Consider the following 9,834-nt stretch of genomic DNA (forward strand, 5'->3'; position numbering starts at 1 on the left):
ATTCTTTTCCAAGTTATTAGAATCTTAATTCACAGTATTGCATTGAATCTGGTAGAGAAATCTCCCTTGTTGAAGAAAACAACTTCCAACGCAACATAATATATAATTAATTAAAACCCAATTTTATACCTGGATATGCTAATTGAAAACGTGTACGACGGATATTTGCATAAATTTAATTACAACCCTTGTTTACAAGTTTAAATACACTTTTATACGCTCAATAGGTTTCTGTGTATATCTTCTAATATATAAAATTATCGTGTCACAATGTTCGTTCCCATACTCCTAAACGGCTCGACCGATTCTTACGAAATTTTTTATGCATATCCAGTAAATCTGAGAATCGGTTACTATCTATCTTTCAAACCCCTAAATGTTAAGGGTGGGTCCACCCCTAAATATATATTTTTATTTTTTAGATATATTTTTTTTTAATGTTACAGCATACAAAAATATGTACAACCCTTAATAGTCACCCTCTACGATCAACCTCTATTTTTTATTATAGTCGATAGTTATTTTTATTGAACTAAAAAAATGCTTCCTAGAAATAATATACATGGCCAAACAAAGTTTGCCGGGTCAGCTAGTTATATATATAATTCAACTATATGTGTGTATGTCACTGAACTCCTCTTAAACGGCTATAGATTTGAATGATTTTTTTTATGCGTTTGGGTGGCACCCATTGATTGGTGTGATAATTCACAAATCAGTCCGTGCAGGTGGCGCTGCAATCGGTATTTATGTTATATATATACAATATACCTAAATCTTCTGTGTGTATTTTCGTAATTAAATTCCTAAACGGCTGGACAGATTTTGATGAAATGTTTTGTGTGTTCAAGTGGAGTCGAGGATGATTTACATTATTAGATATTTTTTTGTATGTAAGACTGTGTATAGGACAACATCTGTCGGATCCGCTAGTTACATATATATTTATTAAAGTTCACATCATACATAATGCTATATCTACAGTATATGTTACAAGCTGTTCTAAAATATATGACAATTATCGTAAACATAATATAAATTAATGATTATATTTTTTTATTTTTTATTATATTACATTAATGTTGTAGTCTTTATCCGTTATAACCGCGAAGAATTCCAATGAGAGGTACCTGAACTCCTAGGTTGGTTTTTGCAGACGGAATTTGGATAATTCTGCTGATTTTACACCTTGGGAATGAATAAGGGATGACAATGTTACTGTTCTGTATTACACCAAGTCCTCTGCTGATAGAGGACAAAACTTTGTTTTTATTTATATTTATTTATTTATACTAAAAACATACACATAACAAAAATAAAAAACAGGTTACAAAAGTTATAAGGCAACGGGCGGCCTTATCGCTAACAAGCGATTTCTTCCAGGCAACCCTAAAGTGGAACAATGAAAAAGAAACACCTACAGAGGGTAAAGTACAAGTAATGCAAAAATTATTAACAAAAAAAACTCAAAATAACACGTTACCTATAACTAAAATAAAATAAAGTACAATCTAAAGATGAAATAACAATTTTTTTGTCATTATTTATTACTTAAGAAGTCATGTGGAACATGGTGTAATGGTTGCAGCTCCTTACAAACATTGTGTCACACAAAAAACTTGGCGATTAAATAGAGTGGCAGAGAGTTTATTGCCAGTTCTTCTCTTACGTTCTACGTCCTTGATTTGAGAACTGGCAGGAAATGTAAAATTAGAAGCATTTAATGGATATTTATTTTCTGACGTTCATACATTGTGTAACCTACATGATTAAAATATGATTTTGATTTTTGATTTAACTAAACAAGAAGGAAAATATCTGAAGATTTTTAAGGGAAAATCGGCGCTGATTTATGGGCCCTTTAAAAATAACGACTTTCTCATTGGAAATCAAATAGTCTATTATTTTTTAAGGCTATTAAAATTTAATAATCATTTGAGATTTTTATTCTAGATATTAAAATTGAAGGCAAAAGCTAATTTTGTCATTATTCTTTGGTGAAACATTGATTTATAAAATCGAATATCTTAATATATATAAATTACGCGTCACCTTGTTTGTCCGCTATGGACTCCTAAACTACTTAACCAATTTTCATTAAATTTGTACACGGTATGCATGTGTGATCTAACTTAAAAGATAGGATAGCTTACATCTGAATTTATACCCGCAATATTATTTTATAACAAATTATTTGTTTATTATTTGATAGTCACAATTCTAACAGATGGCGCTGTGTTGAAAGTACCAACGTTTCACATAAGCTACAATTTAATGGCATTACCACCAAAAAAGCATGGTGGTCCCCATGGCAGGTGTTCTTCTACCGTTTCCCTTGAATAGTTTACTACTATGTAATATAACAAAACCTTAGCCACAGCAACGCTTGACCGAGTATGCTAGTAGTATATAATAATGTAACTTATTATAAAATAAATTCGGTCAAACAATGACCAGTTCCACTGAAGTATTTTCGAAACAATTCGACTTAGAGTCTTTCAAGAAAATTGCGTACCAATTATTAAAAGACTGGCAACGCACACGCCCTCTGGCGTTGTGAGTGTCCATGGGCGGCGGTACCACTTAACATCAGGTGAGCCTCCTGCCCGCTTGCCCCATGTTCTATAGAAAAATCTTTATTGAATTGAATATAAGATTTTTACATGGGACTCCTGATAGCGCTAGCCTCCTAGAAGCTAAGGAGAGTCTCTTTTTCTTCTTTTTTCATAGGGACTTTATTTACATTACCTAATTAGCTAGGTCTGGTAGGCATGGCACCATGTCACCAGCCAGGCCAGAGCGACAACTTCTTCTTGTAGTGCCTCTCCACTACTGGAGATTGGCGGTCAGCTCGTCGTACTTCTTCTTATTCTTGCCAAGCGCATCAGCTGTTCTCTGGCCACTACCGTCCATTCTCTCATATTACGGGGCCACGACTTCATCCTTCTGCCAGCGCGTCATTTCGACCTTGCCCATCATGATGACTTGAAGAAGTCGGTACAACAAGCGACAATATCCATTTATGGGCGTATCGGAGCGTGCTGGCTGGCAGGATCCGCGTATCCGCTATTCGTCTTACTGACATATTTCCAATCCAATTCGACCCTAAATCCTTCAAGAAAAGAGCGTACCAATTCTTAAAAAGCCGACAGCTCGCTTGCGAGCCTTCTGGCAGTGCGAGTGTCCATGGGCGGCGAATACCGCCGCCCATGGACACTAAGTAATAACTTAACATCAGGTGAGTGTTTTGCCCGTCTGCCTCCTGTAACATAAAAATGGGTGCGTGTACTAATATGTACGCGCGTAAGAAGTTATACTTCTTTGGCATTATTAAAAATAGTTTTTGATTGCATGCAAATAATTTATTACAATTAAATAATCAAAGACTGGAAAAAGGAGTCATTCTAGTCAATAAAGTTCAGTTTACATTTGAAAAATTAAATAAATAAATATTTATTATTATTCTCTTACATTAAGTGTAACATAAATTCTATTATTATTCGAATGTTGTTTTTAAATTATGTCCAATGCCGTAGCATCTTCCGTGGGCAACTTCATTCTGTTAATTTTGTGTCACGGTGGGCGCGCATCGTAAAATTTCACTCTCATCAATTTTTCTTAACGCGCCTAAAGAAGTATAACTTCAAAAATATTCTGTGGTACATTTTTTCTGATACCTCGGTCTCTAGCTCCAGATCGCACCTGGCTCTTGCGAACGTCGGAACTTAAATTTTAGCTACCGACTATTCACAATAATTCATCTTCTTTATTTTACATTACTGATTCAGTTCTCAATATCTATTGGCAATTTAAATAAATTTCATCAATGAAATACTGCGATTACAATATTTATGAGAGCTCTTCCCGAAGCGTGACTGAAATTTTACCCTTTCTTCCAAACTCGTCAATTACGGCAGATTGACTAAAATAGGAGGTGGCTTTTTTTTGGGTTGAACCGATAATTTAAGGTTCACGCTATAAACAAGTAAAAAATGTATTGAACTGAAACTTCTTTTAGGCGCATGAGGGTAACATTTTTACGGAACGTCACGAAGATGTGCAGCGTTTTTTTCGAAGAAAAGAGAGAGAGCGATTGAGAGAGAGTGAGAGAGAGTGAGAAGGGCGCATTAGCTTATAGAAATTCTATTTTTAAAATTAAAATTTCGTAAAGAGAATTTATGAAATACTAGCTGACCTGGCTAACTTCGTTCCGCCCTACAACCTTATAATATCGTTGTTACTTTAATTTAACTTATTTTAGGATTTCATTAATGTTAAGTATTACATTAATACAACTTTTTTGCAAATATAGAAATGTTTTATTGTTGTTGATGTTGATGTTATATCCAACATCTTTTGATCAGGATCAAAGCATGGTTATGCATCTCCTTATTCACCTAAAGATCGGAATTTCTTGAACTGACACGAATTCGACGTAAAATGATGCGTAATTTTGTCAACAGATGGCACCATATGGTTTTTGCATTCGTAAAATTAATTAATTAATTTATTGTTATTCGATAACTTATCCGATATTTTATTGCTTATTCTGCTATTCGGGACGGAAACAAATCCAACAAATCAAAAACCATGGCAATCGGTCTAGCCGTTCTCGAGTTATAAGTGTTATAATAATAATAATTTATTTTTTGCAAGAATATGGTACAAAATGTTAAGGTGATACAATCATAAATCGTTCGCATATTCTGCCACACACGATGGCGCGCAAATTTGTCTTAAAGTATTTCACATTATTATTCAATGTCAATGTTGTAACAAACACGACTTTCTTTTATATATATAGATTAGTATTTTATATTTTATGCAAAATAATTTATTGAAATCTCAAATGACGAATTGTAAATTAAAATGCCACGTACTTTTATTATCGAAGAAAGAAATTTAAAACAAATCAAGAAGAACTGGCAAGAAACTCTCCGCCACGTATTAATCGCCAAGTTTTGAGTCATAAAAATTGTTTAAACTGGAGCAATCAATCCCAAGGATTAGGATCATTTACATAATCGTCAAATTTATAAATAGCTTTATTGATTAATTTACGTTAAAAAAGAGTTGAATTTATTCATTGATAATTCTCTAATTTCGCTTAGGAGTTTGTTGTTGTTCTGTTTCCAGTATTATACTGGATATGGTGAGAACAAGAAGTGCAAAAGTACATAAGACATATAGTTATTTAGACTAAACTAATGGATGAAAGCAAAGCAATTAAAACATATATAAATACTGAAAGGGACAATAATAAAAAATACACATGAATCATATATCCCACAGTGAATAGAAATATAATCAAAAGAAGGTACTTATTAGATTGAAAAATGATCATGAATGTCCATTGGTGCACAGCCGGGGATCGAACCTACGACCTCAGGTATGAGAGTCGCACGCTGAAGCCACTAGGCCAACACTCCTCTAGCATTAAACTTCTTATTAACTTGAAACCAAAATATTATTCAAGATTACATTTTACCTCGTGTGAATTGCACACATGTTTTTATTATATTCGTGTCTGTGAAATGTAAATAAATAAAATAAGGCCTTTACTATTTTATAATTAAATATTACCGTCTATACCTATATATATATGAATATTTATACAAGATATTCGCTGCTAGCACTGCAAAACAACGCCCGAAGGTGAATAACCACAAGGCGCATCAGAAGTTTATACCTCCCAGAAGCCACCAATGGCATATTTGCATTGGATATTTTCTAGTTCAATCTAGTTGGGTCGAGATAGGAGAGCATTCGATAACACCAACAATATACCTGTCCTATGTATAGAGTCATTGTCTTTGGTACGAGGGCAAGACGTGGATTTTCGACCACTACATTTATACAAATTTTTGGCCCTAAAGGTGCCAGTGATTTATTTTTATAATAACTATAATGTCGTAACCGTGTTGGCATCATAAAAGGTGATTAACTGCGACCTCAAATCCCAGGATGGTTTACTTTCCACACAGACTCAATTAGTATATAGCGCGAAACATCAAGAGCAGGAAAGTTGAAAGAGGACATTAAATTGTATACCAACTTCGAAACTCTCTGAAAGCTATCAAATTACTATTCATAATTAATGTAATTAAAACTTTTTCTGGGGCAAATAAAATATAATAAATCTCATTATTAGAAGCGACATATTATTCTTTTGTTGCTTGGTGACTGGTCGTACTTGAATTCGTGTATGTGATGTTAGTTATTTCGATGCGTGTTGTTCCCACGAGAATGTAAGTGCGTGCTCCTATTTCACCATGCCTCCTGCAGATAGAGGACAAATCTTTGTTTTTAATTTATTTTATTATTATTAATTAACTACTAATTACTTAAGAAGTCATGTAGAACAAGGTGTAATGGTTGCAGCTCAGTTCAAAACACTCGTGTAATCTTATTAGTGTAGTTTAAGGAAAATTCTTAAACTACACTCATGTTTTAACACCCTCTATTATAATATTATGACAGTTGCATAACCTACTATTTTTCTATTGTTAGTGTCGTTTTTTGTAGAATAGATTCATAAAAGTTTTTTATCTTGTTACGCCAAGTAGTATAACTTCTAACGCGTGTACAAGTACACATACGTTTTTAAATCGGTCCAGTACTTTTTTAGCCAATTCCACACACTTACATGCAACTTTTCCTCTTTATAATGTATAGAATAATAAATTAACTATTCTATGCGTAACGCCATAGGGTTGAGAATCGTTTAAATACTTATTAAACTTAGTAGCGGCTAGAATACCATCCCAATTAATTCCGTACAACGGCCTCTACACAAAACTATATAGAGCAGGTGCGCCATAACACAAACCGATTTACATAACATTACCTTCTCACTCAATTGTTTAACCGGTTCCAACCGGATATAACCGTATAACCGGATGCGATAAAACCGCACTAAACGCCCGGGTTGCCCGCTATCTAATCTCTCAATTTCGTTTTCATCTTTGCTAATAGTCTGTGTATTTTTCAGTGCAATTCTATGTACGCTACCATCGTGGTTTAGTTTATCATTTAAAAGGCCGTCAACGCATGCGAAACTGATATTGAGAGTGTCCATAGGTATTACCATCAGGAGCCCCCTGCCGTTTGCCTGTTATATAAAAAAATGAGTTTTTGTCTATAGGCGTCTTGTAAAGCAAAAACTGGACGATTAAAGAGATTGACGGACAGTTTCTTGCCAGTTCTCGATCGTTCTAGACAAGCAGAACTTTAGTCTACTAGAAAAAAGGAAGAAATTTATATGTTCAGCTGCCTCTTGGAGAGGAAGATGTGCTTAGGTATTAATCCATCATCATGACGAGGCGCCCGTTAACAGCGCCCCCTTATGCTCAATGTTAGAGAATCAGTACAATGCAAATTAAATAAGGAGAAAGAACAGAAGAATAGAAGTTAAATAGCACCAAGAAATTTTATTAGAGCATTTGATTTGGCAGATATAGATTTCGAATATTTTTTTACATAAGTGTACATAATTACCTATACACGTTTTGCGTAACATAAAAAATACGAGCTCATGTAATCATACAAGGCAAAGGTGGCAGATAGAAGGAGACCTTGCTGCAGAGGCAGGTCTTTGTTTGAAATCCTTAGACAATGGCAGTAGCGTATACCATCTGGGGCCCGTGGCTAATCTTCTTTCGTGAAAATTCTTTTGCCCTATCAGTAAAAATCGTCTCCTTGTACTCAGTTTAATTATTAACTTCGAGACTTTCAGCGTACTCAATTACACGTTGTATTTGTCCCACTCATGGCCATAGGCCTCCTCTCTTAGGCGAGAGGGAATGGTCTGTAGTCCCCACGCTAGCCCAATGCGTATTGGAGACTTCACATTCATCCATAGAACTTAATATCTCTTGGGCAGGGGCCCTCTTGGGTCGGGGGCCCGCGAGATTTTGCCAGCCCTGCCACCCTATTGTTTAGAAGCGCGGCATGCAAAATTAAACTAGCTATGATTGTTGCTAACCTTCGCAAAGAGATGGCGCTTTCAGAAGAAAATAAGAAATCTATATATATAAAAATGAAACCCGTTTTCCATTGTCACGACATAACATGAAAACGGCTTGACCGATTTGGCCAATTCTTTTTTTATAATATTCTTTGAAGTACGAGAATAGTTCTTACGGAGAGAAATATTAAAAAAAATGAGTGAAAAAGTCTAAAAACAACACTTTTCTATCTAATAAATTCTTTCTAATAATACTTAAAAGTCAATTTGAACTTTAATACCATATCATAATGTTCAAGTGTTAGTGGAGGGGTTCCGGGAAGGTAAATTTTTATTTTTTGACATAATGTATTTGTTGTATTATCAACTTCTTTTTTTATCTTACTAGCTAGACCGGTGTCCCGAATAGCAGAATAAGTATTAAAAAAAATAAAGAATCGACTGTTAGGCGGTACGATGTTCGCCAGGCCAGCTAGTTACCTATATTAATAAACCGCTAAACATATTTCTTTACATTTTGGAAATAAATATAAATATGTTATTATATTTTAATGGTGAAATAACGAAACCGCTCTCCAGTTTTGATCTATTTAATATAAGTATAGATGCTATCATAAAACACGAAGCCTAATTATAGATAATAAGATATTATATTCGATAACAATACTATTTTATGAAGATAAAGATTCTTGAAGGAAATATTTTAGAAGCGGGAAGACTTTGACTTTTTTAGCGGTAGTAACAATCTAGTTTTTTCTTTAAAATATTAATAGTTGTTTTTTTAACGATGAATTTTCTTTTTTTTTTAAATAATAATTTATTTGCAAGAATATGGCACAAAAATGTTATGGTGGTTAAGTCTAAAGTTACAATTACATTGAGTCATATCATTATAGTTAATTCTTATATTATTTTATCACTACATCTTCACATTATTGAACAATATTATTACTTTATTAAATTAATATTAATTATAATGTTTCACACAAAAAACATATAATATTAGTCTAATATAAGTCTTTTCAAAAGTAGTACTTTAAGTCGATTTTTATAGTCTAGATAAATGTAAAATTAGAAACATTTCTTATATATTTATCTTTTGACTTTCATCAGTGTATTTTTGAATTTGAATTTATATAATAACTAGCAGACCGGCCAAGCGTTGCTGTGGCTAAGGTTTTGTTTTATTACATAGTAGCAAACTATTCAAGGGAAACGGTAGGAGAACAACAGTCATGGGGATCACCATACTTTTTTGGTGGTTATGCCATTAAATTGTAACTTATGTGAAACGTTGGTACTTTCAACACAGCGCCATCTGTTAGAATTGTATCAAATAATAAACAAATATTAGCGATAAAATAATATTGCGGGTATAAATTGAGATGTAAGCTATCCTATCTTTTAAGTTAGATCAAACTGCACACGGTGTGCGAATTTGATTGATATCGGTTCGGTAGTTCAGGAGTCCATAGCGGACAAACAACGTGACACGTAATTTATATATATTAAGATATAATGTTAAATCTATAGTTGTAATATTTGTAAATATCTGAGCACCCGGTATCTAATAATATTTCTCAGTTATCCAGGTTTTCACCTGCATCAAAATGAGGCCTTTTGGTTACAAAGGCCTCATAAATGAGTCTTCTGTATATTTTTGATCGAATGTGAACCGCAAACTAAGGCGGGAAATGAGTATTGTTCAATATCATAACTTAACCAATAGTAACAATCGCTAACAACGTGATATTTCATTCCCGGTATTCGATAATTCTCGAATAACGTTGAGTTTTCGCGTTATTGCCCAAGTTAATGTGCCTGAAACGATGTTAGGTATTATGGGTATGGTAGAATTAAATAGAAGG

Source organism: Pieris napi, chromosome 24 (assembly GCF_905475465.1).
Source record: "Pieris napi chromosome 24, ilPieNapi1.2, whole genome shotgun sequence".
Classification (NCBI taxonomy): domain Eukaryota; kingdom Metazoa; phylum Arthropoda; class Insecta; order Lepidoptera; family Pieridae; genus Pieris; species Pieris napi.